Source organism: Apium graveolens, chromosome 5 (genome assembly GCF_009905375.1).
Source record: "Apium graveolens cultivar Ventura chromosome 5, ASM990537v1, whole genome shotgun sequence".
NCBI lineage: Eukaryota > Viridiplantae > Streptophyta > Magnoliopsida > Apiales > Apiaceae > Apium > Apium graveolens.
Window position 1 is genome coordinate 316,264,280 of NC_133651.1, and position 25,683 is coordinate 316,289,962.

The window sequence follows — 25,683 nt, forward strand, 5'->3', positions numbered from 1 at the left end:
AAAATAATCACAAGTCATTTTATTCCATAATTATCTGCCAATACACCTTAAAAGGTTTTCTGAATAAATTTACATTTTCTTTGCCATTATTACAATTCATAAATATACATAAATCTGGTACATCAAAAGTTGAAGCCTAGTCTATTGGTAGTTCCCACCTCAGCTACAGCGGCTTCAATGCCTATAGGAAGCTGCGGAACGTTTCCTATCCGCTCGCGAATTGGGAGCTTGGTCCTGTTCATCTTGTCTATCTGATGTTGTGTGATGAAAGAAGAAAGTAAGGGTGAGCAGCAAGCCCACTAAAATAATATGTATAATGATTAACAATATATGAGCCTTCTCATAGTACTCATGAAAGTCTTGGTCAAAAGAAATGAGCCAAGTTTGATATCTTAATGCGATGAAGTCGCAAAATATTCAGTATATTTACATATATACTTTTCAAAATCTTGGAAGTCCTCTTCCATGTATAATATACACAAAGTTCCAGTTTATAACTGTATAAAAAAATATCGTTGCAAGGTGATCTCATATATCTAACCTTGTCTCAACGTTTTTCTGAAAGTCTTTGTCATTCATAAGACAACCATTAACTAGATATAAGTTTAAAAGGTGAAGTTACAAGATACTCCAATATACTTATATCTTTTCCAAATACTACTTGAACTACCACCGTTCAAGTTATAATTAGTTTCAAAAGTTCATCACATAGATGAGACTACAAGACCAGATTTGAATAGATTAAATCTTTAAAATATCATCAAAATAAAATGAAGTTACGAGATACTTCATTTGATGCAAACATCATTTTGAAAACTTGACCCTGCCAACACTCAACAATCGCCCAACCGTAGCCTTTCTATCGAAATGCTCTGGGTAGTGTTGCAGAAATATCCAATTGGATGATGAACTCATTACGGGAGTTTGCCGCGCCAGGAAGACCACTTACGATGATCAGTCGTAGTAGTGCAACCCCACCATTTTCTACATGTAGAGGAGAACCTGTCGGATTTACTTGTCAACCGAACACTGGACTCCTAAGGAATGGACCGTCTTAGCGGAACTTTCAGGCCATTTTGGGCCAATAATATAAGGCTGGGCCGACGCCACTCGACCACTTACGCCACTCCTAGTTCAGATGAAATCCATGACTCTGAAACGTAAAGCTCGTCCCCACTTTCCCCAAGTAGAAACTTCTTGATACGGCTCCACCAAGAAGTCATATCTAGTTAGAAAGGAAAACTTACCGATATTTCCCAGGCAATGCCTGTTAATGGATTAACTTGTTCCAAGAATTTTACTTCCCGAGTGTTGGGTAAGTAATCAAAAATTCTTTTATCAAGACAGCAACCTTGTTGGGAATATAAAACACACCACAGAGCCGGATCCCTCAGGTTTTGAGCGAGTATTTAAATCCCCTTCGAAAGGAGGATCTTAAATATAAAAATGAGTTTTGGGATCCATTTTAACTTCTTAAAAATCATTTTGAAGACTCGCAAAACGTTTTTTAAGAATGTTTGGAGTAATGCTGATTTAATAAAGTAAATAAGTCTCAAAATAAAAGGAATATCTGAATATTATTATTTAAATAATATTCCCATAAAGAATAATTGAGGTAGAAGTTGGAAAACTTATACTTGAAATGAATAGTAAATAATCAAAGATATACTTATAAGAAAGTAATATCTTTAATTGAATATCAAAAGTAAGTCTGATTATCGAACATTATTCTTTAATAAAATAAAGAATATTATTAAATAATAAGCGGAGTCATAATACCTCGAATGAATATTATAAACAATATTCATTAAATAAAATAAAGGAGTCATACATCCTCAAATGAATATCCAATTAATAATCATTAATAATATAAACTGAGTCATAAGCCCTCGAATGAATATTTAAGTAATATTCAAATAATAACATAAAGATAAAGTTATCGAATAAACCTTATTCGATTAATAGTTTTGAAAACTATAACCATATATATATAAAAAAATATATATTAATCTCGGGAACATCGACTCCCGGTTTAGAAATATGTTCACCTTTTATCCCCTATAATAAGGGTAAACTCAAGTACCGCTTATCTCTAGCATAGGTATTATGCAACTATAAGCATTTGAACCAACAGATATATAATTCAAGAATATGAAACAGGCATGCATATATACCATATCACATGCTACAATATATCGCAAGAATTTGCTAATAACAAATATGCATTTATCGCAAGATCATGCATATACACATATACATCACACAATAGTTATACAGGTAGGAAACTTGCCTGAGTGCTCCCGGATAGAATTATGCTTAGAGTGGGTCCGATAACCTATGAACAACAATATAAGTCGGAATTAAACCCCGGTCGCTTAAGAAACTAGACTTTAACCATTTAGAGTCCTAACGTTTGCTTTCGCGCTTAACGATTTACTTAAGTCGCTCGAGTACCCTCGGCTCCACCATTTTTAATAAATTACCCATTACGAGTTTTAAAGCGATTCTTTCGCGAGTGCCTTACCAACTGCCTAATCCACTTAACATAATTTTTTCATACTCCAGTTAGTCCTTTAAGGTCTTTAACCAAGGTTTCAAAGTAAGGCGAGGGGAAATGTTTCGTTCGCGAAACGCCGTTACTTAAAACGGTCTTTTCTCCTAATCCGTACATCGGAATCAAACGAACTACATATCAAAACGAAGCTCGTAACATAAACTATCTAAACATGGCAATGGTAAAAACCTAACAGTGAGTTCAAGGGTTATGATCTTAAGAACAACAACAGTCTACGGTAAATCGGGCATTACGACGGCTATGTTTACGCGATTACCCAATTTTAAAACACTCCAAATCATCTCACAATCACAACCCAATCAAAACTCCATCCATACTTTATCATAACAGCCCCAACAACTCAACATTAACAATTTATACTATTCTTTATCATGAATTTAAACTACACTTAAGTTCATTAATCAACAACCAAGATTTACAACTCCAAAAACATCCCAAAACCAACTAATCTCTACATACACAACCATCAAGCCTCTCATGAACTATAATACTCATATTATGCTCTTAAAATTCAATAACAAAGCTTGGTTAAGAGATTATACCTTCCTTGAAGCTTCTTAACACAACACAAGAGCTTTGAATGCCTAAAGAACCTTGATCCTTGCTTGTGTAACCTTAAACTTTCATAAAAATTCAAGAAAACTAAAGTTATTTTTTTGAAAGTTACTATTCACCATCTTCTTCCTTGAATTAATGGAAGAGATTGTGAAGGAATTAGAAGCTTTAAACTTATAGGACATCCATATTTATGTACAAGGAACCTTAGATAATTACCTCACTAATTAACAAGGCTTGGATCTTGAATTTTGGAAATTTCTTCTTTGAAAAAGAAGAAAAGCCGAGAGCAAGCTTGGAAGAAAGAGAGATTTTTTTGTGTTTTTGCTTTGATTTGTTTTTTGGTTGGTTGTTTTTGTTTTGTTTTTTGGGTAATTACCTTTCTAACCTTGACTTTGTGTGGTTATCATTCATCCACACCTCCTTCCCTTCTATGTCATGCTTACATCACCTTATTGTGTCATCATCCCTTACTTGTCCTCTCCTTATTGGTTGGATGACCTCATCATCCCTAACCTCCTTGATTAACTTCCTAATTGTTTGCCAATGACCGCTGATCTGTTATACGGTTCGCTTAACTTTCATTTTCGTTTATCGTTTGAGGGATCATATCCGGGATATTATTACTTGGGTTCCCTTAACCTTTCTCAATATATTATATTCCTTTTATGATCCTCTATTAAAATCCTTGAATTTAAATCCTATTTATCCTGTTACCTTATACTCAATTCTTTTTGTATCTAGTGGATTTCCGGGAAAAATCAAAGTGTTCGGAATTGGATTCTGACGATCTTTACATACACTTATATACCATATAGAGTACTAATAAAATCTCAGAATATCCATAACAGAACCCCTACATGGTGTGGCATGAAAAGTTTTCTCATTCAGCAAAAACACTATTCATAAGGGTTTCAAAAATTTCCAAAAATTGGGGTTATTACAGTCTCCCCTCCTTAAAAGGATTTCGTCCCGGAATCAGATTGAAAATGAACAGGGATACTCTCTTAGCATTGCACTTTCTAACTCTCAAGTAAATTTTCCCACATTGTGGTCCTACCACCAAACTCTGCCTAGTTTGATAACCCTTCCTGGTTGCTCCATATAGGTTATGTCGGGTTGCATGTCTATGTGCTCATATGCCCCTATTTATCTGGCATTCGAATTACTCTTCCTTAACATTGATACGTGGAACATGTTATGAACTTGTTGCAGGTTCGGGGGTAAGGCTAGCTCGTAAGCCAACTTCCCAATCCGTCTTAGTATCTCAAAAGGTCCAATGTATCTTGGGCTTAGTTTTCCTTTCTTTCCAAATCTCATTAACCCCTTCCAAGGGAATACCTATAACAACACTAGGTCCCGTACTTCCCATTCCTTGTCCTTTCGTGTCAAATCAACATACTTCTTATGTCCATCTTGGGCTACTACCAGCCGTCCTCTGATTAGATCTATTATATCCTTGATCCTTTGGACCACTACTGGCCTGAGCATCTTGCGCTCTGCAACTTCATCCTAACATAAGGGAGATCGACATTGTCTTCCCTCAAGGATCTCATAAGGCGACATCTCGATAATGACATATGATCTATTATCGTAAGATAACTTAATCAGCGTTAAGTGATCATTCCAAATTCTTTCAAGTCTATTGCACAGACTCTTATTATAGCTTTTAGCATTAAAGCTTTTGCTTCTTAATACCCATTCTTTTCCAGTTCGTAATCGCTACTACCTTCCGTTCCTAATATTACACTGGTTATACTTTTGCTCGTTAGCGTTCTATAACCCTTTTAATAATCGCGTCAACCTTAGTATCACGAATGTGTTTCCATTTCGAATACCACCAAAATTTTACTACTCCTTTTTCAGCTGTTTCTATTTCCCAAAGTTTGATCAATCATATAGAAGTAAAGGAATTTGTTGAGAGATCACTATGATCATGAACACTTGTTATATCGCATAGTTAGTACAGAAGGTGGCCAGCCTTTAGTACTTGACAAGCAATTAAACAATAGATGGTATCCTACTAGGCTTCTATCACACAGATAGATAGTCATTTGGCAATACCTCCCCTTCTGGAAGGGTTGTTCTTCTCAGTTTATATGAAATGAAAAGAAGAGAAAAAAACGAACTGAAGAGAATTGTATATACGTAAAAATTTTATTGCCATAAAATATCTGGCTTGGAATCTACCTCTGAACTATAGAGGTCTGTCATAGGAAAACAAAACATATATGTATTTATATCAACATTAAGTATTATAGCATCGTATTTCACATGCCTAAATATTTTTGCTATTCCGTCCATCATTCTATGGACCCATGCTCTTCCTCGAGCTTATACACAATCACCTTTGAAACTCCCTCGATATCGAAAATCGAACCTGGGATCTCATTCTAGACATCATCATTACTAGAATTCTATGCTTGCACCGCAACCTTCCTCATATAATAATACGACTCTCTATTGATAAGAAAGAATAAATATTCAATAGGTAGATACTCTACTTAATTAGTCTATCAATGATAACTTATACACTACCACGACCCGATTAGTGGTACTCAATCTCAACACCCATTCCAATACAACTCTCACGGTTGTAATCAGCTCATTACTCGCAGAATCATTGCTGCATTACTATGGTCCACCACTGACCTACTGTCGTCATTCGTTTTCCATGAAGTCTTAATAGCTAACCATACGGAGTCCATACATATCATATCGAATTCTTCTAAGGAGTTAACATAATCACCGTTCATGATTCATGAAGAACACTCCTGAACTTGACGTACATATGACATGAAGCAGATAAAATTGCAGAAGAGTTTCAATCAAAGCAACGATAGCAGGTTAATACCATTCTTAATCGTATGCCTTCAATTGAAGACTTAACTCAAAGGTTCGTTTAGTCCTTTTTGAAATATGGTCCTGGATTATTCTCAAGATAGGACCTTCTAAGATAGATAGCCCGTTCATGGCGATTACACTAATTAAACCTTTACTAACTACTATTACGGTTGGGTATTGCACAGTCATCAGAAGGAATGTCAATCTTCCAAACCATAATACAACCTTCACGGCTTTAACCCTTATTACTGCATTCCTCTGGCACCAGCGCCTATAATTATCCTCTTACCTTTAAGGTGTCGGCCACCTCTTTGGCCTTTCCTGATAGTAAAATTTCCTTACCGTCAATGTCATTTTAACCACCTCCAAATAAATTTTCTACCTCATTTCAATCACTGCTTATGTGAAAATGCTTTTCTTTAATATTTGATGAGTAAATAAAAAAAAATATCACCATTTTTCCATAAGTTATTGCCTCAATCTTTAGAGGTTAATCACTGTCACGACTGACTCTCAATCATACTTAGAACATCTTTTATTTTAGGTCCTAATTTCCCTGAACAATTTCGACTTTTACTGGTTCGATCCATACTTTCTCGTGGTTTAACACATGCCCCACTTGGCATCATTATAATTACGTCATATTTCCTTTATCAACATTTTTATTCTTGAGAATTTTGAATATTACCTTTCTCCTTGTAAAACTTCTAAGGTTATCCTTCAATCGTTCCTCCTGTATTTCCTAGATACAGGGCATATCAAAATACCATTTACTATTACTAGAACCATTGTCTATATACTTCTCAAAAATTTCTCCACTGATTCTTAAAGGTTGTTGTTACCTTAACCCTTTCCAAATCATACTGTCAAAACTCATACTGTCCCTATTAAGGGTGAAATGCCAACCTTTATGCATTCCCCTAGGATTCATTTTAAGTTACCGATGTTCTATCCTTAATTCCACCTTTAAAAGGTACCTGCATCCTTCCATGGATAGATAAAGTCATATATCCCTGATAAGGGTGTCTTATTCAATCATTCCCACCTCGATAGTATATGCCTAATTTCACAATAACATCTGTTATTCAAAAAGGGGTCAATCAATATGGCCTCCAAAAGATAACAATGGTTATCCGCTTTTCTTACCTAATTTGGTAACGATAACAAGGATGTTCTGGAAGATATTGGTCGTGTTCAAAGTGAACTTCTTCTTAATAATTCCTTATTTACTTTTGTTGTTTATCTCAACAGTCATCTCAATGTTGGGATATCCTTCATACCTGGCGTCTCCCTTTCTGGGTAGCAAGCCACCGATCTTACACTTCACATTCTTGAAGGTCACTTATTTCATCCAATTTTCCTAATTTCTTACTTCCTTGTCTCCTCAGCTTATCCGCGTCTCATTATTTATCCTTCGAACTATCTCAAGGTTTCCTCGAATCCTCCCAACTTACAGGAGATAAAATATATGTATCTCTTATGCCTTCAACCATCAATTTTAACTCATGGTGAATCACCCTCATCCTGACGATTACATACTTTTCTATTTCTATTGGTACGAGTCTTTAGGGTTTCCTCATACCCAACTCCCTTATCATTCCTCAAACTCTATTGCCTTTATATTCCTTTCCACTTCAGTTTCTTTTTATTCTCCTTTCTCTTATCATTATTTCATGAACCAACACAACATAAGCATTGATTTCAAACATCTCGTCATTCTGGATTCGTGTCCCCAGAACAAATCTTGACAACTTTTACCACTTAGATTCATAATTCATCATACTCGTCCGCTTTTGTTCTGGCTCTAAATCTGTTACACTACCTCTATAACCTTGGGATTTACTTTCTCGAAAACAATTGACTGAACTTAAATCAGTTTATTATAATCTCTTGCTCCGTGCCTTCCTTGGTCTTTCACCAGCGGGTGGTCTCTCTCTTAGGAGGATAAGTGACAAAAACAGTCTTTTGTGGTTCATCAATCATTCATAATCTCAAATGATTCCTATATTTCCTTTAGCCAGGCTCTTGCCTTGGCTGGGTCAGCTTGTTCCTTGGAACTCTGAGAGCTTAGCGACTTAAAGGTCATGAAAGAATTTCCTACCGCATTGTTTCCTCAAGGTGGTGGTTGGGGATAATAGTCTAAGTTCTTTTTAGACAGGTCCATGAATTACCGTATAGGAGTACCGTCTCGGGTCTCCTTTCCTTACTCGACTTTCTGTTTCCTTAGTATGAAATGTTTCATCCTTCTCCCACAATCAGGGTTATCTTATACGTTAAAATCCTTGTTTTCCACTTCATTATATTATGGGCTCCTTCTTTCTTAATGGCGTCCTCCCTGACTATCACATTCAGGGTTTGCCCTTACTCTTATTCCTCGAACTATGACTTTCATCTAAGATCTCATCTTTAAGCTCTTGAACAATTGGTACCCAAATTCTGTAGGATTACCTCATTATTCCCTTATCATCTTTCTCGGTATTAATCTTTTATCTAATTGTTGGCTCTCTGCCTTCATTCATCACTTTTTCTGGCACAATATGTTCTTTTCCGATAATTCGGACTGTATTGCAATCTCAAACAGCTTTTTGGTACCGGCTCCGGTTACCTTCATATCTATTTCCATTTTCTCAAAATCTCTTATCAACTCTCCCAAAGACATTATCATCTTGAGTCTCTCCTTTACACTAAGGGCATTAGCCACCATTTTAGCTTTCCCTGGATGATAAAAAATCTCATAATCGTAATCCTTGATTAGCTCTAACCGCCTCCTCTGGCGTATGTTGAGCTCTTTCTACGTAAAAATGTACTAGAGCTCCTATGGTTTGTGTAAATCCCGCACTTCTCTCCATACAAGTGGTGCCTCCAATCTTTAGGGTAAAACTATTGCCACGAGCCCAAGCTCATGGGTCGGGATATCGAATTTCATATTACCTCAATTGTCTTGACGCGTACGCGATTACCTTGTTGTGCTGTATATGAAGCACCCTAATTCCTTATGCGAAGCGTCACTACACATCACAAAATCTCCTTTTCCATCCGGCAACGCCAACATAGGAGCCGTCACCAACCTTTGCTTCAGTTCTTGAAAGCTGTTCTCGCATTACTCTGTCCATTCAAACTTCTCAGTCTTACGAGTAAGCCGCGTAAAAGGGGGCTACTATCTTTACAAACTTGAACGAACCTCCGGTAGTGATCGACCAATCCTACCTCTGGTAGTCGACCTAACCATGGTCATCAATTCATCAGTGGTCCTTTATTCATTCTTGTCAGGATCCTCCATGGGATCCTCCTCAGCAACTATCCCTTCTAGGACAACATCCTCAACCGCTACATCCTCAATATCAACATCATCCGATCCTGCATTAGGACGCTCCATCGGATCCACAATCCGATCTCCAATTAGTAATAAAACATCATCGCGCTGTTACTCCTCAACCTCAGGGTTCGGAGTCCCGCTACTATATACGATAACGAACTACGCTTCTATCACGATATTTATAAGGGTTCCCATACGGGTTTTAACTGTCAGTACTACGTTAGGTAGCCCGACTATGAACTTGGCAAGAGTTCTTATTATCTTAGTTAACTTATTATCTTAACGTCACATCATCTCTGAGGTTTATAACGCTTAGCTCTGATACCATTTCTGTAACACCCCCAAATCCGGGGTCGGGGATCCGGGTTGTCACGAGTTCCATTTCCCTTAATAATACCCAATCTTATTAAACAATCAACTACTCTGTACTGTGATCCCATAATAAACACACACAACACACGTTATAGTCTCAGAGATGATCCAAAAATAATCACAAGTCATTTTATTCCACAATTATCTGCCAATACACCTTAAAAGGTTTTCTGAATAAATTTACATTTTCTTTGCCATTATTACAATTCATAAATATACATAAATCTGGTACATCAAAAGTTGAAGCCTAGTCTATTGGTAGTTCCCACCTCAGCTACAGCGGCTTCAATGCCTATAGGAAGCTGCGGAACGTTTCCAATCCGCTCGCGAATTGGGAGCTTGGTCCTGTTCATCTTGTCTATCTGATGTTGTGTGATGAAAGAAGAAAACAAGGGTGAGCAGCAAGCCCACCAAAATAATATGTATAATGATTAACAATATAAGAGCCTTCTCATAGTACTCATGAAAGTCTTGGTCAAAAGAAATGAACCAAGTTTGATATCTTAATGCGATGAAGTCGCAAAATATTCAGTATATTTACATATATACTTTTCAAAATCTTGGAAGTCCTCTTCCATGTATAATATACACAAAGTTCCAGTTTATAACTGTATAAAAAAAATATCGTTGCAAGGCGATCTCATATATCTAACCTTGTCTCAACGTTTTTCTGAAAGTCTTTGTCATTCATAAGACAACCATTAAGTAGATATAAGTTTAAAAGGTGAAGTTACAAGATACTCCAATATACTTATATCTTTTCCAAATACTACTTGAACTACCACCGTTCAAGTTATAATTAGTTTCAAAAGTTCATCACATAGATGAGACTACAAGACCAGATTTGAATAGATTAAATCTTTAAAATATCATCAAAATAAAATGAAGTTACGAGATACTTCATTTGATGCAAACATCATTTTGAAAACTTGACCCTGCCAACACTCAACAATCGCCCAACCGTAGCCTTTCTATCGAAGTGCTCAGGGTAGTGTTGCAGAAATATCCAATTGGATGATGAACTCATTACGGGAGTTTACCGCACCAGGAAGACCACTTACGATGATCAGTCGTAGTAGTGCAACTGTAATAACCCCAATTTTTGGAGATTTTTGAAACCCGGATGAATAGTAACTTTTGCTGACAATGCTGATTAAGAAAAATTATCAGACCACGATATATAGGAGTACTGTTATGGAAATTCTAAGATCGTATTAGTATTCCATAAAGAAAATAAGTGTATGTAAAAGCTGTCGGATTTTGAAAACGAGCACTTTTATTTTTCCCCGAGATTTCCACCAGACATTAAGGGATTTAAGGAATTAATATTAAGATGAAGGATTTTAAATTCAAGGATTTTAAATTCAAGGATTATAAATGAGAATTAATTTAGGTATTAAAAATACCAAGAAGATTTTATCAATAAAACCATTAAGGTATTTAACCAAACGATCAACGAGATTGAGTGATAACCGGACAAAGAAATGAATAACGACTCTTGTAAATACCTTTGCAAGTGGCAAGGCAAGTGGATGGTTGATCAAACAAGAAACCAAGTGATAGTTACGAAGGAATGGCTAGTTAATTATATAGTTAACTAGGGATGATCTCATCTCACCACAAATCATCAACACATGGCAAATGGTGAGATCATCTTCCACTAACTCCTTTGTTTATTATTAACCTAGCAAAATATCAAGAGAACCCATCATTATCCACCACATTATTCCACCAACACAAGAAAGCAAAAGCATTTCCTCTCCCATTTCCATTGCTCTCGGCCAAAACAGAACCAGCACACTAAAACTGCTGTATCTCCTTCATTTCTCACTCAAATATTGTGTTCTATAGCTCATTGGAAAGGTATTGAGATGGCCTACAACTCTTGTTCACAAGTCTCGTCCAAATAATCATGGTAAGACCCTCATTTTTACAGTTCTTTAAATCGGACTTTTAGAAACTTCAAAGCCTAACTTTGTGTTCTTGATTTCTTTGGAAAGATCAAGCTTGTAGGAGGCTCCCTAAGGCTTCCTAGCAACTTAACAGCTCCCAAGGAAGGTATAAAATTCAAACCCTAGCATTTACTTTATTTGTTAGTAAGTTTAATGGTTGGTTTTGTGAAATGAGAAGCATGGATTGTGATTATTAGTAGTTTGGTTTGATTTGGAAGTGTTTTGGTAATTGAAGCTTGATTATAGTTCATAGGTCTTGATTGTGGTTGTTTGAGTTCAAAACCTTGGAGATTATGGACTGATGTGGTATGGTTTAGGTGAATTTTTGTTGTATTGATGGTTATGAGTTGGTTGGTGGTTAATTGGAGTAGTTTAAAAATTGGTAATCGCGTAAACATAGCCGTCGTAATGTCCGATTTACTTTAGACTGCTTTTGTTCATAATATTTGGACCCGAGAACTCCCTGCTAGATTATGACTATTGCCATATTTAGATAGTTCATGTTACGAGCTTCGTTTTGATATGTAGTTCGTTTGATTCCGATGTACGGTTTAGGAGAAACGACCGTTTTAAGTAACGGCGTTTCGCGAACGAAACTTTTCCCCTCGCCTTACTTTGAAACATAGGTTAAAGACCAAAAAGGGTTAATTAATGTATGAAACAATTATGGTAAGTGTAACACCCCCAGATCCGGGGTCGGGGATCCGGGTCATCACAGTCTTTCTTTCCACAATATCACTTCACTTAATTAATAATAAATAACCTTATGCTGTGACCCCACACTAACACACACCACAACCCGTTATAGTCTCAGAGATGAAATTTAAATAAGTACAAGTCTTTGAATCCACCATTTAACAGTTATTACAACCCAAAATGATTACTTGATAAATTTACAGTTAATTGCCATTATCTGCCACAAGTTATAATTATACATAATTTGATTCTCAAAAGTAGATGGTCTGATCTACAATAGATCTACCTCTGCAGCTATAGCAGCTACAACATCAACGGGAAGACGCGGGACGCTTCCCACGCGCTTGCGCTGGGTCTGCTGGAGTCTGGCCATCTTTCCTAACTGTTGTTGTGTGATGAAGAAATAAAGCAAGGGTGAGCAGCAAGCCCACCAAAATAATATGTATAATGATTTACAATATATGAGCCTACTCATAATACTCATGAAAGTCTTGGTCAAAAGAAATGAACCAAGTTTGATATCTTAATGCGATGAAGTCGCAAAATATTCAGTATATATACATATATACTTTTCAAAATATTGGAAGTCCTCTTCCATGCATAATGTACACAAAGTCCCAGTGTATAACTGTATAAAAAAATATCGTTGCAAGGTGATCTCATATATCTAACCTTGTCTCAACGTTTTTCTGAAAATCTTTGTCATGCATAAGATAATCATTTACTAGATATAAGTTTAAAAGATGAAGTTATAAGGTACTCCAATATACTTATATCTTTCCCAAATACTACTTGAACTACCCCCGTTCAAGTTATAATCAGTTTCAAAGGTTCATCACATAGATGAGACTACAAGACAAGATTTGGATAGATTCAATCTTTGAATATCATTATAAATAATGAAGTTACGAGATACTTCATTAAGTCCCGATATATAAATATATTCATATATATCTCCCATACATTTCCTGAAAACCTCTGTCATGTAAAGTATGAACAGAGTTGCAATATCCAATGAATTTGGAAGGAAAAGAATTTTGGCATAAACCAGATATCTTGCTGATCAGGCAAAGATACCAATAAGTAACCTTTTCTACTAGTAGATGGATGAATCCCCCACCGGTCATCACCCTGGCCACATAAGGACCTTGTGCTGGACCGCCACCCGACCTCTTACGCGTTGATGGACTGCCACCCAGCCACTTACACTTTGATAGACCGTACCCCGGCCTGTCGCTTATGCCGACTCAATTAGATGGGCTTACTTCCCGAACATTGGGCAAGTAATCAATTCATTTACCAAAACTGCAACCTCGTTGCGAATATAAAATACACCACAGAGCCGGATTCCCCAGGTTTTGAGCGAGTATTTAAATCCCCTTAAAAAAGGAAGATCTTAAATATAATAAATGAGTTTTGGGATCCGCTCTGACTTTAAAAATCATTTTGAAGACTCGAAAATACTTTAAAGAGTGTTTGGAGTAAAACTGATTTAATGAAGTAAATCAGTCCCCAGAATATTTAGAAAATGACTGAATATTATTATTTAAATAATATTCTCATAAAGGATAATCTTTATAAAAATAATTGAAGTAGAAGTATTAAAACTTATACTTGAAACGAGTATTAAATAATCAAAGATATACTTATATGAAAGTATTATCTTTATTTGAATAATCGAAAATAAGTTTGATTATTGACACCTTATTCTTTAATAAAATAAAGAATATACCTCAGCAAATAATCGGAGTCATAGATCCTCAAATGAATATTCAAATAATATTCATTAAATAATATAAACTGAGTCATAAGCCTTCGAATGAATATTCAAATAATATTCAATAAATAATATAAAAGAGTCATAAGCCCTCGAATGAATATTCAAATAATATTCAAATAAATAAATAAAAGGAGTCATACGCCTTCGAATAATATTCGAAATAATATTCAATAATAAAATAAAGTTAAAGTTATCGAATAAACCTTATTCGATTAATAGTTTGGAAAACTATAACCATATATATATATATATATAAATATATATATATATATATCCATATCCATATATATACAAAATCTACTCGGGATCCTCGACTCCCGGTTTTAGAAAATAATTTCACCTTTGGGTCCCTATACTAAGGGTATATGCAAGTTACCGCTATTCTCTAGCATAGGTATTATCAACTGAACCAACAGATATATATTTCTAGAATATGAAACAGGCATGCATATATAGCATATCACATGCTACAATATATCGCAAGAATTTGCTAAATAACCAACATACATTTATCGCAAGATCATGCATATACAAATGTATACATCACAACAACAGTATAACGGATAGAATACTTGCCTGAGCGACTTGGGGTGATAAAAGGCTCGGGACGAGTCTGGTAACCTATAAACAACAAGTAAGTTGGGATTAAACCAAAATCACTTGTAAATCTATACTTTAACTAACTTAGACTCTAACGCTTGTTTTGCGCTCACTGATTCGCTTAAGTCACTCGGGTACCCTCGGCTCCACCATTTTTAATAATTTAACCTTTATGAGTTTTAAAGCGATTCCTTCGCGAGTGTCTTACCAACTGCCTAACACACTTACCATAAATGTTTCATACATTAATTAACCCTTATTGGTATTTAACCTATGTTTCAAAGTAAGGCGAGGGGAAAAGTTTCGTTCGCGAAACGCCGTTACTTGAAACGGTCGTTTCTCCTAAACTGTGCATCGGAATCGAACGAACTACATATCAAAACGAAGCTCGTAACATGAGCTATCTAAACATGGCAGTGGTCATAATCTAGCAGGGGGTTCTCGGGTCCTAATGCTATGCACAAAAACAGTTCAAAGAAAATCGGACGTTACGACGACTATGTTTACGCGATTTCCAATATTTTAAACCATTCAAACCCATTCCAAATCAACCTCAAATCCAACATACAACCAACATCCATCCTTATCACATCATAACAACCCCAACCAATTCAATTTAATCATTCATACTTATGCCTAAGCTTAACTTTAATCATACTTAAGTCCTTTTAATCAAAACCACAACATTCACCATTCCATTTCACTACCATTTCAAATCCCAAACTCTAAATCACAACAACAAGCTACAATATCATCCTACTAATCAAAATCATCTTATAATATATAGGAATCTAGGGTTTGGAGATGGTATACCTTCCTTGAAGTGGTGGGAGGAGCTAGGAAGCCTTAAGAAGCTTTGAGAAGTCTTAAGAATGCTTGGATCTTCAAGAAAAACAAGAAAAATTTCAAGTTAAAAACTTGAAAACACTATTCATTGTCTTCTTCTTTGATTAAATGAAGAATATTGAGAAGGAATTAATGGCTTAAACTCATGATATAGTCCTAACTAAGCATGAAGATGATTAGGGAATTATCTTACCAATTTAGGATGCTTGGATCTTGAGTTTTGAAATTCTTGCCCATTTGAATAGTGAAAAGCCGAGAGCTTCAAGAACAAAGCCTTGGTTGCTTTTTGATTTTGATGAAAATGATTTTACTTGGCTTGGTTGCTTTGCTTTTGTGTTTGATTTAGTCAATTACCTTCTTGCCCTTGAATTTGTGTGGTTACAAAGCTACCATACCTCCTTCCTTCCCATGTCATGCTTATGTCATCCTCATGATGTCATCCTCCCTTCCTTGTCCTCTTTCTATTGGTTGGATGACATCATTCCCACTAATCCCTTTGATTAACTTCCTAATCGTTTGCCTAATGACCGCTGATCTGTTATACGGTTCGCTTAACTTTCGTTCTCGTTTATCGTTTGAAGGATCATACCCGGGATCTTATTACTTAGGTTCCCTTAACCTTTCTCAATACATTATATTCCTTTTTATGATCCTCTATTATAATCCTTTAATTTAAATCCTTTTTTTTTATCCTGTTACCTTATACTCAATTCTCTCCGTATCTTGTGGATTTCCGGGAAAAACCAAAGTGTTCGGAATTGGATTCTGACGATCTTTACATACACTTATATACTACATAGAGTACTAATAATATCCCAGAATATCCATAACAGAACCCCTACATAGTGTGGCGTGAAAAGTTTTCTCATTCAGCTAAAACACTATTCACAAGGGTTACAAAAAGTTGAAAATTTTGGGGTTATTACAGTCTCCCCTCCTTAAAAGGATTCCGTCCCGGAATCAAACAGAAAACAAATGGGGGTACTTTTCTAGCATTGTGCTCTCTAGTTCCCAAGTTGATTCTTCCACGTTATGATTCTGCCATAGTACTCTGACTAGCTTGATCACTTTGTTCCGAAGCACCTGCTCCTTCTAATCCATAATCCTTACTGGCTTCTCCACGTAAGTTAGATCTGGCTGCATATCCACCTGCTCGTACTCCACTATGTGTCTGGCATCCCGATGATACCTCCTTAGCATTGACACATGGAACACATTATGAACTTGTTGCAAATTAGGGGGTAGGGCTAGCTCGTAAGCTAACTTCCCAAACGTCTTAATATATCCAAGGGTCCAACAAATTGTTGACTTAGCTTTCCTTTCTTTCCAGACCTCATCAATCCTTTCCAAGGGATACCTATAACATTACTAGGTCCCCTATTTCATACTCTTTATCCTTTCGTATCAAATCAACATACTTATCATGTCCATCTGGGGCTACTACCAGCCGTCCTCTGATTAGATCTATCATATCCTTGGTCCTTTGGACTACTGCGGGTCCGAGCATCTTGCGCTCTACAACTTCATCCTAACATAAGGGAGATCGACATTGTCTTCCCTCAAGGATCTCATAAGGTGACATCTCGATAATGATATATGATCTATTATCGTAAGATAACTCAATCCGAATTAAGTGATCATTCCAAATTCTTTCAAGTCTATTGCACAGACTCTCATTATTGCTTTTAGCATTAGAGCTTCTGCTTCTCAATACCCATTCTTTTCCAGTTCGTAATCGCTACTACCTTCCGTTCCTAATATTATACTGGTTATACTTTTGCTCGTTAGCGTTCTATAACCTTTTAATAACCACGTCAACCTTAGTATCACGAATGTGTTCCCATTCCGCATACTACCACCACTTTATTACTCCTTTTTCAGTTGTTTCTATTTTCCAAAATTTGATCAATCAAATAGAAGTAAAGGAATTTGTTGAGAGATCACTAAGATCATGAACACTTGTTATATCGCATAGTTAGTACAGAAGGTGGCCAGCCTTTAGTACTTGACAAGCAATTAAACAATAGCTGGTATCCTACTAGGCTTCTATCACACAGATAGATAGTCATTCGGCAATACCTCCCCTTTCTGGAAGGGTTGTTCTTCTCAGCTTACATGAAATGAAAAGAAGAGAAAAGAACGAATTGAAGAGAATTATATATTCATAAAAAATTTTATTGCCATAAAATATCTGGCTTGGAATCTACCTCTGAACTATAGAGGTTTGTCATAGAAGAACAAAACATATATGTATTTATATCAACATCAAGTATTATAGCATCGCATTTCACGTGCCTAAATATTTTCGCTATCCCGTCCATCATTCTATGGACCCACACTCTTCCTCGAGCTTATACATAATCACCTTTGAAACTCCCTCGACATCGAAAATCGAATCTGGGATCTCATTCTATACATCATTGTTACTAGAATTCTATGCTTGCACCGCAACCTTCCTCGTATAATAATACGACTCTCTATTGATAAGAAAGAATAATTATTCACTAGGTAGATACTCTACTTAATTAGTCTATCAATGATAACTTATACACTACCATGACCCGATTAGTGGTACTCAATCTCAACACCCATTCCAATACAACTCTCACGGTTGTAATCAGCTCATTACTCGCAGAATCATTGCTGCCTTACTATGGTCCACCACTGACCTACTGTAGTCATTCATTTTCCATGAAGTTTTAATAGCTAACCATACGGAGTCCATTCATATCATATCAAATTCTTCTAAGGAGGTAACATGATCACCGTTCTTGATTCATGAAGAACACTCCTGATCCTGACGTACATTCATGACGTGAAGCAGATAAAATTGCAGAAGAGTTTCAATCAAAGCAACGATAGCAGGTTAATACCATTCTTAATCATATGCCTTAAATAGAAGACTTAACTCAAAGGTTCGTCTAGTCCTTTTGGAAACATGGTCCTGGCTTATCCCAAGATAGGACCTTCTAATATAGATAGCCCGTTCATGGCGATTACACGAATTAAACCTTTACCAACTACTATTACGGTTGGGTATTGCACAGTCATCAGAAGGAATGTCAATCTTCTAAACCATAATACAACCTTCACAGCTTTAACCATCATCACTGTATTCTTTGGCACACGCGCCTATAATTATCCACTTACCTTTAAAGTGTCGGCCACCTCTTTGGCCTTTCCTGATAGTAAAATTTTCCTTATAGTCAATGTCATTTTAACCACCTCCAAATAAATTTTCTACCTTATTTCCATCACAGCTGATGTGAAGAGGTTTTCATTAAAATCTAATGAGTGAGAAAGAAGAAAAAAAAAATCACCATTTTTTTTCCACAAGTTATTGCCTCAGTCTTTAGAGGTTAATCACTGTCACGACTGACTCTCAATTATACTTAGAACATCTTTTATTTTAAGTCCTAATTGCCCTGAACAATTTCGACCATTACTGGTTCGATCCATACCTTCTCGTGATTTAACACGTGCCTCACTTGGCATCAATATAATTACGTCATATTTCCTTTATCAACATTTCTATTCTTGAGAAATTTGAATATTACCTATCTCCTTGTAAAACCTCTAAGGTTATCCTTCAATCGTTCCTCCTGTATTCCCTAGATACAGGGCATATCACAATACCATATACTAATACTAGAATCATTGTCTATATACTTTTGAAAAATTTCTCCACTGATCCTTTAAAGGTTGTTATTACCTTAATCCTTTCCAATTCATACTGTCAAAACTCATACTATCCCTATTAAGGGTGAAATGCCAACCTTTATGCATTCCCCTAGGATTCGTTTTAAGTTACCGATGTTCTATCCTTAATTCCACCTTTAAAAAGGTACAAGCATCCTTCCGTGGATAAATAAAGTCATATATCCCTGATAGGGGTATCTTATTCAATCATTCCCACCTCGATAGTCTATACCTAACTTCATAATAGCATCCTTATTCAAATTGAGGTCAATCCATATGGCCTCCAAAAGATAACAATGGTCATCCGCTTGTCTTGCCTAATTTGGTAACGATAACAAGGATGTTCTGGAAGATATTGGTCGTGTTCAACGTGAACTTCTTCTTAATAATTCCTTATTTACTTTTGTTGTTTATCTCAACAGTCACCTCAATGTTGGGATATCTTTCATACCTGGCGTCTCCCTTCCTGGGTATCAAGCCACCGGTCTTACACTTCACATTCTTGAAGGTCACTTCCTTCATCCAATTTTCTTAATTTCTTACTTTCTTGTCTCCTCAGTCTATCCGCGTCTCATTATTTATCCTTCGAACTATCTCAAGGTTTCTTCGAATCCTCCCAACTTACAGGGGATAAAATATATGTATCTCTTACACCTTCAGCCATTTATTTTAACTCATGGTGAATCACCCTCATCCTGACGATTACATACTTTTCTATTTCTATTGCTACGAGTCTTTAGGGTTTCCTCATACCCAACTCCCTTATCATCATTTCATGAACTAACACAACATAAGCATTAATTTCAAACATCCCGTCATTCTGGATTCGTGTCCTCAGAACGAATCTTGACAACTTTTACAACTTAGATTCATAATTTATCATACTCGTCTGCCTTTGTTCTGACTCTAAAGCTTTACACTATCTCCTTATCTTTGGGAATTACTTTCCCGAAAACAATTGACTGGACTTAAATCAGTTTATTATAATCTCTTGCTCCGTGCCTTCCTTGGCCTTTCACCAGCAGGTGGTCTCTCTCTTAGGAGGGTGAGTGATAAAAACAGTCTTTTGTGATTCGTCAATCATTTAGAATCTCAAATGATTCCTATATTTCCTTTAGCCAGGCTCTTGCCTCGAATAGGTCAACCTGTTCCTTGGAACTCTGAGAGCTTAACGATTTAAAGGTCATGAAAGAATTTCCTGCCGCATTGTCCCCTCAGGGTGGTGGTTGGGGATAATAGTCTAAGTTCTGTCTAGATAGGTCCATGAATTGCCGTATAGGAGTACCGTCTCGGGTCTCCTTTCCTTACTCGACTTTCTGTTTCCTTAGTATGAAATGTTTCATCCTACTCCCCATAATTGGGGTCATCTTTTAATTTAAAATCCTCATTTTCCACTCCATTATGTCATGGGTTCCTTCTATCTTGATGGTGACCTCCCTGACTATCACGTTCAGGGTTTGCTCTAAATCTTATTCCTCAAACTATGGCTCTCATCTAAGTTCTCATCCTTACGCTCTTGAACTTTCGGAACTCAAATTCTATAGGAATACCTCATTATTCCCTTATCATCTTTCTCGATATTAATCTTTTATCTAATTGTTGGCTCTCTGCCTTCATTCATAACTTTTTCTGGCACAATATGATCTTCTCCAATAATTCGGGCTGTATTGCAATCTCAAACAGCTTTTCGGTACCGGCTCCGGTTACCTTCACTTCTATTTCCATTTTCTCAAAATCTCTTATAAACTCTCCAAAAGACATTATCATCTTGAGTCTCTCCTTTTTACAAAGGGCATCAGCCACCATATTGGCTTTCCCCGAATGATAAAGAATCTCCCAATCATTATTCTTGATTAGCTCTAACTGCCTCTTCTGGCATATGGTGAGCTCTTTCTGTGTGAAAATGTACTAGAGCACTTATGGCTTAGGTAATTCTCGCACTTCTCTCCATACAAGTAGTGCCTCCAATCCTTAGGGTAAAACTATTGCCACGAGCCTAAGCTCATGAGCGGGGATATCGAATTTCATATTACCTTAATTGTCTTGACGCAGACGCGATTATCTTGCTGTGCTAAGAAGCACCCTAATTCCTTATGCGAAGCGTCACTTACAAATCACAAAATCTCCTTTTTCCATCCGGCAACGACAACATAGGGGCCGTCACCAACCTTTGCTTCAGTTCTTAAAAGCTGTTCTCGTATTTCTCTGTCCATTCGAACTTCTCAGTCTTACGAGTAAGCCGCGTTAAAGGGGCTACTATCTTTACAACTTGAACGAACCTCCGGTAGTGACCGGCCAATCCTACCTCTGGTAGTCGACCAAACCATGGTCATAAATTCATCAGTGGTCCTTTATCCAATCCTGTCAGGATCCTCCATGGGATCCTCCTCAACAACTATCCCTTCTAGGACAACATCCTAAACCGCTAAATCCTCAATATCAACATCATCCGGTCCTGCATTAGGACACTCTATCGGATCCACAATCCGATCTCCAATTAGTAATAACATATCATCGCGATGTTGCTCCTCAACCTCAGGGTTCGGAGTCCCGCTACCATATACGATAACGAACTACGCTCCTATCACGATATTTATAAGGGTTCCCATAAGGGTTTTAACTGTCAGTACTACGTTAGGTAGCCCGACTATGAACTTGGAAAGAATTCTTATTATCTTAGTGAACTTATTATCTTAACGTCCCATCATCTCTGAGGTTTATAACGCTTAGCTCTGATACCATTTCTGTAACACCCCCAGATCCGGGGTCGGGGATCCGGGTCGTCACGGTCTTTCTTTCCACAATATCACTTCACTTAATTAATAATAAATAACCTTATGCTGTGACCCCACACTAACACACACCACAACCCGTTATAGTCTCAGAGATGAAATTTAAATAAGTACAAGTCTTTGAATCCACCATTTAACAGTTATTACAACCCAAAATGATTACTTGATAAATTTACAGTTAATTGCCATTATCTGCCACAAGTTATAATTATACATAATTTGATTCTCAAAAGTAGATGGTCTGATCTACAATAGATCTACCTCTGCAGCTATAGCAGCTACAACATCAACGGGAAGACGCGGGACGCTTCCCACGCGCTTGCGCTGGGTCTGCTGGAGTCTGGCCATCTTTCCTAACTGTTGTTGTGTGATGAAGAAATAAAGCAAGGGTGAGCAGCAAGCCCACCAAAATAATATGTATAATGATTTACAATATATGAGCCTACTCATAATACTCATAAAAGTCTTGCTCAAAAGAAATGAACCAAGTTTGATATCTTAATGCGATGAAGTCGCAAAATATTCAGTATATATACATATATACTTTTCAAAATATTGGAAGTCCTCTTCCATGCATAATGTACACAAAGTCCCAGTGTATAACTGTATAAAAAAATATCGTTGCAAGGTGATCTCATATATCTAACCTTGTCTCAACGTTTTTCTGAAAATCTTTGTCATGCATAAGATAATCATTTACTAGATATAAGTTTAAAAGATGAAGTTATAAGGTACTCCAATATACTTATATCTTTCCCAAATACTACTTGAACTACCCCCATTTAAGTTATAATCAGTTTCAAAGGTTCATCACATAGATGAGACTACAAGACAAGATTTGGATAGATTCAATCTTTGAATATCATTATAAATAATGAAGTTACGAGATACTTCATTAAGTCCCGATATATAAATATATTCATATATATCTCCCATACATTTCCTGAAAACCTCTGTCATGTAAAGTATGAACAGAGTTGCAATATCCAATGAATTTGGAAGGAAAAGAATTTTGGCATAAACCAGATATCTTGCTGATCAGGCAAAGATACCAATAAGTAACCTTTTCTACTAGTAGATGGATGAATCCCCCACCGGTCATCACCCTGGCCACATAAGGACCTTGTGCTGGACTGCCACCCGGCCTCTTACGCGTTGATGGACTGCCACCCAGCCACTTACACTTTGATAGACCGTACCCCGGCCTGTCGCTTATGCCGACTCAATTAGATGGGCTTACTTCCCGAACATTGGGCAAGTAATCAATTCATTTACCAAAACTGCAACCTCGTTGCGAATATAAAATACACCACAGAGCCGGATTCCCCAGGTTTTGAGCGAGTATTTAAATCCCCTTAAAAAAGGAAGATCTTAAATATAAAAATGAGTTTTGGGATCCGCTCTGACTTTAAAAATCATTTTGAAGACTCGAAAACACTTTAAAGAGTGTTTGGAGTAAAACTGATTTAATGAAGTAAATCAGTCCCCAGAATATTTAGAAAATGACTGAATATTATTATTTAAATAATATTCTCATAAAGGATAATCTTTATAAAAATAATTGAAGTAGAAGTATTAAAACTTATACTTGAAACGAGTATTAAATAATCAAAGATATACTTATATGAAAGTATTATCTTTATTTGAATAATCAAAAATAAGTTTGATTATTGACACCTTATTCTTTAATAAAATAAAGAATATACCTCAGCAAATAATCGGAGTCATAGATCCTCAAATGAATATTCAAATAATATTCATTAAATAATATAAACTGAGTCATAAGCCTTCGAATGAATATTCAAATAATATTCAATAAATAATATAAAAGAGTCATAAGCCCTCGAATGAATATTCAAATAATATTCAAATAAATAAATAAAAGGAGTCATACGCCTTCGAATAATATTCGAAATAATATTCAATAATAAAATAAAGTTAAAGTTATCGAATAAACCTTATTCGATTAATAGTTTGGAAAACTATAACCATATATATATATATAAATATATATATATATATATATCCATATCCATATATATACAAAATCTACTCGGGATCCTCGACTCCCGGTTTTAGAAAATAATTTCACCTTTGGGTCCCTATACTAAGGGTATATGCAAGTTACCGCTATTCTCTAGCATAGGTATTATCAACTGAACCAACAGATATATATTTCTAGAATATGAAACAGGCATGCATATATACCATATCACATGCTACAATATATCGCAAGAATTTGCTAAATAACCAACATGCATTTATCGCAAGATCATGCATATACAAATGTATACATCACAACAACAGTATAACGGATAGAATACTTGCCTGAGCGACTTGGGGTGATAAAAGGCTCGGGACGAGTCTGGTAACCTATAAACAACAAGTAAGTTGGGATTAAACCAAAATCACTTGTAAATCTATACTTTAACTAACTTAGACTCTAACGCTTGTTTTGCGCTCACTGATTCGCTTAAGTCACTCGGGTACCCTCGGCTCCACCATTTTTAATAATTTAACATTTACGAGTTTTAAAGCGATTCCTTCGCGAGTGTCTTACCAACTGCCTAACACACTTACCATAAATGTTTCATACATTAATTAACCCTTATTGGTATTTAACCTATGTTTCAAAGTAAGGCGAGGGGAAAAGTTTCGTTCGCGAAACGCCGTTACTTGAAACGGTCGTTTCTCCTAAACTGTGCATCGGAATCGAACGAACTACATATCAAAACGAAGCTCGTAACATGAGCTATCTAAACATGGCAGTGGTCATAATCTAGCAGGGGGTTCTCGGGTCCTAATGCTATGCACAAAAACAGTTCAAAGAAAATCGGACATTACGACGACTATGTTTACGCGATTTCCAATATTTTAAACCATTCAAACCCATTCCAAATCAACCTCAAATCCAACATACAACCAACATCCATCCTTATCACATCATAACAACCCCAACCAATTCAATTTAATCATTCATACTTATGCCTAAGCTTAACTTTAATCATACTTAAGTCCTTTTAATCAAAACCACAACATTCACCATTCCATTTCACTACCATTTCAAATCCCAAACTCTAAATCACAACAACAAGCTAAAATATCATCCTACTAATCAAAATCATCTTATAATATATAGGAATCTAGGGTTTGGAGATGGTATACCTTCCTTGAAGTGGTGGGAGGAGCTAGGAAGCCTTAAGAAGCTTTGAGAAGTCTTAAGAATGCTTGGATCTTCAAGAAAAACAAGAAAAATTTCAAGTTAAAAACTTGAAAACACTATTCATTGTCTTCTTCTTTGATTAAATGAAGAATATTGAGAAGGAATTAATGGCTTAAACTCATGATATAGTCCTAACTAAGCATGAAGATGATTAGGGAATTATCTTACCAATTTAGGATGCTTGGATCTTGAGTTTTGAAATTCTTGCCCATTTGAATAGTGAAAAGCCGAGAGCTTCAAGAACAAAGCCTTGGTTGCTTTTTGATTTTGATGAAAATGATTTTACTTGGCTTGGTTGCTTTGCTTTTGTGTTTGATTTAGTCAATTACCTTCTTGCCCTTGAATTTGTGTGGTTACAAAGCTACCACACCTCCTTCCTTCCCATGTCATGCTTATGTCATCCTCATGATGTCATCCTCCCTTCCTTGTCCTC